We start from the raw sequence: 6,597 nt of genomic DNA on the forward strand, positions 1-6,597 counted from the left end.
AATCTCACCATATAACCCAGCAATCATGCTCCTAGGTATTTACTCAACTTATTTGAAAAGCTATGTCCACACAAAACCCTGCAGGAGTGGTAATCCATATTATGATCCCATATAATTCACCCTGCAAAAATCATATGGATCTTGGCAGATGAGGATGAACTAACATAAACTTAGCACAAAATAGCCCCTAGTTGTGCTTCTATACTAGATATGGTGTTCTTACTGTAATGGATCATTAATATATCCTCTGGTATTTGGTATGTGACTTTGATATAGCTAAAGGATTTGTTTGAATATCCATCAGAAAGAAGGATGAGAAGTTATTCACATTCACCTGGATAGACAGAGGCCTATATTAATGGTCTTCATGCAGGTCTATTTTAACTCTCCTGCTCTTTGTCAGAATATTCCCAAAAGAATTTGATAGTCTGGAAATTCAGTAGGATCTCATGCTAGTCCACTATATTGATAATATCAATTTACTTGGCTCCGATAAAGAGGAAGTAGCAAATATTTTGGATTCATAAACTCCAGAGAGTGGTAGATAAATCTCATAAGGACACAGGGACTTGTCATTTTGGTGAATTTTTAAAGGATCAAGTTATCTGGGCCATGCAGGCATGCCTCTTCCTTGAAAAGGACATGTTATTGTACCTTGCGTCTCTTACTACTGAGAAGGTACCACAGTGCTTGGTAGGTCTTTTTGGATTTTGGAGACTACATATACTGTAATTGGGAATACTGGCCTGACCCATCATGAGATGACTTTGACATGTTAAGTGGGACTAAAAGCAAGAAAAGTCATTGAGGAAGGTCTGGTTATAGTACAAGTGGCACTGTCTCTTGGGATAAACCCTCTGGCAGATTCCATGGTGCTAGAGATATTTGTGGTAAGTGAAGATGCCATATAGAGTCTCTGGTGAACCTGAACAGTAAAGGTGAAGCACAAACCCCTAGGGTTCTGAAGTAAGTCCACACTGTCTACCACAGAGGAATATATACCATTTAGAAAGAAACTGCATATTTGCTATTTGGTTCTGGTAGAGAATGAATGAGTGTCTGTCCATGGGACATTAATCGACTATGCAACCAGAACTTCCCTCATGAACCGGGTTCTGTCAGACCTAACAGGTCATAAGATTGGGCCATCACAGCAGCAATCCATGGTATGATAGAAGTAGTGTATTTGGAATTAGATCTGAGTATATCCAGAGGGAATGAGTAAGTTACATGAACCAGTGCCCCAGTCCCTGTTGTTGCAATAAGGCCTCTCTTTCAGCTCACATCTGTGGCCTCATAAGGCCTTCTCTATGATTGGTTGACAGAGGAGGAAAAAACCTGAGTCTGGTTCCTGTGTTGATGTGAACAAATAATGAATGACAGCTGCACTACAGGCCCAGTCTGAGGCAACTCTGAAATACAGTAGTAAGGAAAAATGCTTCAAGTTGAAGAGCTGATCAATCATCCACTTTGGGTGGAGACATAAATAAGCATATATGTGGACTTCTGGGCAGTGGTGAATAGTTTGACTGGTTGGTCAAGTTGTTGGGAGAAGCAAGATTGGAAGGTCAAGGCAAAAGGAGAGGCATGTGGATGGACCTAAAGGTGTGCACACAGTGTGAGGATCTTTATGTCTCACAGTAAGGCTCATGAGAGAACATCCACTGAAAAAAGAAGCATTAAACAAGTCAACAGAATGACTTGCTCAGTAGGTGTCAGCCAGCCTCTGTTTTTGGAATACCAGCACTTGCACAATGCACCTGTGAATGGAGTAATCATGATATCAGAGATAGAAACTACATATTGGACCAACAACATGGGCTCTCTCTTACCCAGACTTATTAGCTACTACCACTTGGTATCTTGAGTATCTTTCTGATCTTTCAGTACCAGAGGCCAATGCTAAAACCTCAATATGGTACTTTCCCTTGAAGAGACAAACCAGACATTTGGTGGCAAGTTGATTACACCCTGCCCTGTAGATTTACTTTTATCCTGAGTAAGGACTTACCTTTCTTGCCTTCAGTGCATCAGACAACTCTACTGCTTGAGTTCTCAAAGAAAGTCTGATTTACCAACATGAGGTCCTGCATATTACTACTTTGCATTAATGAATTCACTTCGCGGCAAAGGAGGAATGACAATGGGTGCGTCACTATGCAATCCACTGGTTCTATCATATGTCACATTACCCAGAAGCTGCCAGCCTAAAAGAGTACTAGCATAGTCTCTTGAAGGCTCAGATAAGGCAACATCTTAGATATGATGCCTATGATTTGGAGATTCTGTCCTTTAATGAAGCAGTCTATGTCTTGAACGAATTGTCATTATATGGTGCTCCATCTCCAACAGGTAGACTACATTGATATGGGGGGAAATGGGTGGAAGAAGGAGTGGCCCCACTCACCATCATTTCCAATGACCCACTTGAAAACTTTAAGTTCTGTGGTTCTAGGTGGCCTGGTTTCTAGAAGTTGGATACGTCTACCAGGGCACACTGTAAGATTCCTAATAAACTTAAAGCTATGGCTGTCACCTGGTGATTTGGGGTTTCTCATGTCAATAGAACAGCAGGTAAAGAAAGGGATTAACATACTGGAAAAGCTAACTTGACCATGATGAGTAGGTAGAGTTGTTATCCCTATATCCATTTGTTAAATGTCAATGTACAATGGACCTGGAAAGAAGGGGCTGGAGACCAGGGAGGCCAGTCATGTTTCTTCCATGTCCAGCCTCCCAGAGATCTTGAGCTCCTCAGGATGGATTCTACCTCCACAGCAGTGAGCTTAGAATATGGCAGGAAAGGAGGTCATCCTCAAGGTGACCTCCAGAAACTATCTCCAGAAAGCACCACCGTGAAACATTCCCAACCATTACAAGGCCTGCAGAGTGGCTCCACTATCAGGGAAGGAAATGTGTTCATTAACTATGGGCCAAGAGGGAATATGGCAATTGGGCTTTGAATGTCAGGAAATAGTGCTATAGGTAGAAGTAGAGAGCTTGCCCAAAAGCCAGACTGAAGAAATTGTTCAGTGCTAACTGAAATGGCCACTTCTGGGGCTTGTGAGAATTTGACTTCATCAGCCAGCAGAGGAATCAGCTTGATACATCAAAGATTTTTCAAGGCTCTATTGGGAAACTGGATTCTTTTTTTTTAAACATCTTTATTGGAGTATAATTGCTTTACAATGGTGTGTTAGTTTTTCTTTATAACAAAGTGAATCAGCTATACATATACATATATCCCCATATCTCCTCCCTCTTGTATCTCCCTCCCACCCTCCCTAACCCATCCGAACTTGAGGACATGGTGAGGGGGAAGGGTAAGCTGGGACGAAGTGAGAGAGTGGCATGGACTTATATATACTACCAAATGTAAAACAGATAGCTAGTGGGAGGTAGCCACATAGCACAGGGAGATCAGCTCGGTGCTTTGGGAAACTGGATTCTTATTTTGGAATTTTCCTTTTTCTGTATCCTATTACCTGACACCAAGTGTTCCTCACATTGTTCCATATCTGTTCAACGTGACTTATATGCTGAGTGCCTACAGTGTGCCAGGCCCTGTGTGGTTCAAGTAGTGGTGAGATTGGGAGAGTGAGATTGGGGGGCCAGGATAAGATACAATGTTGTGTTAGCCATGGCACCTTTCCTTGAGGAGTTTGAGATCCAGCAAGGCAGACAGAACTTTGATCAAAAACAGTGTAAAATTGCTAGAGCAGAAGTCTAAGCACAGCACCGTGAGACTCCAAAGGAATAAGAAGCTGTTTAGCTGCCTGGAGATCAGGGAAGTCTTCACAAAGGAGAGGATACTTGAGCAGAGGCTTGATTAATAAATAGAAACTTAAGGTTGAGAAGAGGAGAAAGGTCATTCTTGGCAGAGAGAACTGAGTGTGCAAAGATACCAAAATGAGAAATATGGCTGTATTTTGTGGAATGGTAAGTGAGCCTTTGTGGGAATCTGATCCATTACAAAGTTGTGCAGGCTGTTCTCTGCCTAAGAGTGCCTGGCCCAAGAGGTCACATAGGTGCCGATCCCCAGCTTACATTCTGCTTGTCAACTCAGACATTCTGGAAAGAAGCGGCTTCTTCCTAGAGAAAGGGGTTTTATTCTATAAGTTTTTATTATCAGTGGACCCAGTCCCTCCATTATTTTCCTTCTGTCTTAAAGCTTCATCTCAGAGTACGATGGTGAATGACCCCCCAAGATATTCTCAGACTCAAATCAGATGTCAGTGGCAGGATTTTCTTGTGAATCCTTGCCAAGACCTAGGGTTGATTGCCCTTGCTTTTTTCTTGAAAACATTCTGGGGAAGGACAATCTGGAGATGTTCTCTTTGGGAGACCCCTTGTGGCTTTGGAGAGCAGGGTACCCAGGAAGTGCAGAGTGACTCAAGGGAGCTAAGGAAAGGGCAGGGAGAGAGGCAGTTGGTAGCCAACACACATAAAAAATAGTGCCACCCATGGTCCATAAATACATGTCATACTCAATTAGACTCAACCAGTTACACCTGCTTCCTCCTACCCCCCAAGTACACACACACACACACACCCTTTAAGGGAAAAAAAGGAAAAGGAGGCAAAACTAGAAGCTGATGACCTACCTCACAATACCTAGAGCAGTGGCGTCCGGGGCCGGCGTCTGGGGCCGGCGCCGGGGTTGCGGTCGGGGCTGGGGGCCGAGGCCGCGGAGCTCGTGGAGGCAAGGCCGAGGACAAGGAATGTCTCTCCATCACCAAGCTGGGCCGCCTGGTCAAGGACATGAAGATCAAGTCCCTGGAGGAGATCTATCTCTTTTCTCTGCCCATCAAGGAATCTGAGATCATTGACTTTTTCTTGGGGGCATCCCTCAAGGATGAAGTTTTGAAGATCATGCCTGTGCAAAAGCAGACCCGTGCTGGCCAGCGGACCAGGTTCAAGGCATTTGTTGCCATCAGGGATTACAACGGACATGTTGGTTGAAGTGCTCTAAAGAGGTAGCAACTGCCATCCACAGGGTCATCATTCTGGCCAAGCTCTCTCTCCATCGCCCCCTTGCGACGAGGCTACTGGGGGAGCAAGATCTGCAAGTCCCATACTGTCCCCTGCAAGGTTACTGGCCGCTGTGGCTCTGTGCTGGTGCGTCTCATCCCTGCCCCCAGGGGCACTGGCATCGTGCCCAAGAAGCTACTGATGATGGCTGGCATTGACTGCAGCTACACCTCTGCCGGGGGCTGCACTGCCATGCTGGGTAACTTCGCCAAGGCCAATTTTGATGCCATTTCAAAGACCTACAGTTATATCACTCCTGATCTCTGGCAAGAGACTGTGTTCACCAAGTCTCTGTATCAGGAATTCACTGACCACCTTGTAAAGACCCACACCAGAGTTTCCGTGCAGAGGACTCAGGCTCCAGCTGTAGCCACCACATAGTTTTCTGTAAGAAAAATAAAGTGAATGAAGCTAGTTTAAAAAAACAAAACAAAACAAAACCTTCCTTCTTTCCCTCACCCACTCTACCACTTTCTTTGGACTGTTACCATGTTTGCTCTGGCAGTATTGGGGATGGCTGCCAGCCTCTCATGCCTACTGGAGCCACTGTCCCCCTCTGCCCCAGAGGTCACAACTTGTTATTGGTCTCTCACCACCAGTGTCCTCGACTTGGAGGCCAGATGACTTTGTGTCTCCTTACTTCTTTGTAAAGAGTCCCTGGTACTCTATATCCCAACTTCTGTGACCGTGATCAGTTCAGTTATCAACATGAAATCTGTTTCTTCATCTCTAAAACAGTAATAATGTAATAATAGTAATATCTATCTCAGAGGGTTGTTTGTGAGAATTAATTGAGATTTTTCTGGGTAAAACACCCAACACAGTGCCTAGCACATAGTAAGAGCTCACTAAATCTTATTGACTAGCATCTATTTCACACAGATGCACTTCAGTCACACAGGAAGTGACTGAGTAGGAACTTGAACTAAATTTTTATGACTTGGTCCAATGTATAAGTTCATGGGTATTTCCACTTATCCTAGAAGGGAACTTTGAGTTTCTTTTCAACTTACTTTCTGAGTATCTACTATGTGTAAGGTGCTTGGGCTTGGCACTGGAGATACCGAGATGAATAAGACATTATTCCTGTCATTGAGTTCATTGTCACCGAGATGAATAAGACATTATTCCTGTCATTGAGTTCATTGTCTCACAGGGGGAGAATGGTGGCTAAGTGAACAATTACAGTACAAGGAGATAATGTTGTTATCAGTTGATGCAAAACTTTGTGGAAGCACAATTGAGAGACAATTGGTGTAAAGTGAGGATAAAGGGAAAAATTCCAGCGTGAGATGTCACCTCAGGTGAGTCTTGTCAGATGAGTGAGAGTGGTCTTATGAAGGGGAGAGGTATAAGTGTGTAGCTGGTGGGGGTTGTGAACAGGATCCAAGTCCAGGCTAAGGGACTGGAGCAAGTAGGATCCTAGTTGGGGAGAGTATTTAAGGACTGAAGCATGAAGAATGAGGCAGGACATGAAGTTAGAGAGTTAGGTAGAGGCCAGGTCATGAGAATTCTTAGACACCAGGTTATGGAACTTTTTCCTGAGAGTAATGGGGAGAAATAATT

General features: G+C 44.0%; 1 pseudogene across 1 annotated transcript; it reads left to right on the plus strand.

Moving 5' to 3' along the window:
• The first annotated feature begins 4,595 nt into the window (after positions 1-4,595).
• LOC309796283 (small ribosomal subunit protein uS5-like) lies at positions 4,596-5,466 on the plus strand (annotated as a pseudogene). The gene has a single exon. The product of its transcript is annotated as a small ribosomal subunit protein uS5-like (transcript).
• Positions 5,467-6,597: the final 1,131 nt, after the last annotated feature.

Source organism: Mesoplodon mirus, assembly GCF_964341445.2.
Source record: "Mesoplodon mirus genome assembly, chromosome: X".
Classification (NCBI taxonomy): domain Eukaryota; kingdom Metazoa; phylum Chordata; class Mammalia; order Artiodactyla; family Ziphiidae; genus Mesoplodon; species Mesoplodon mirus.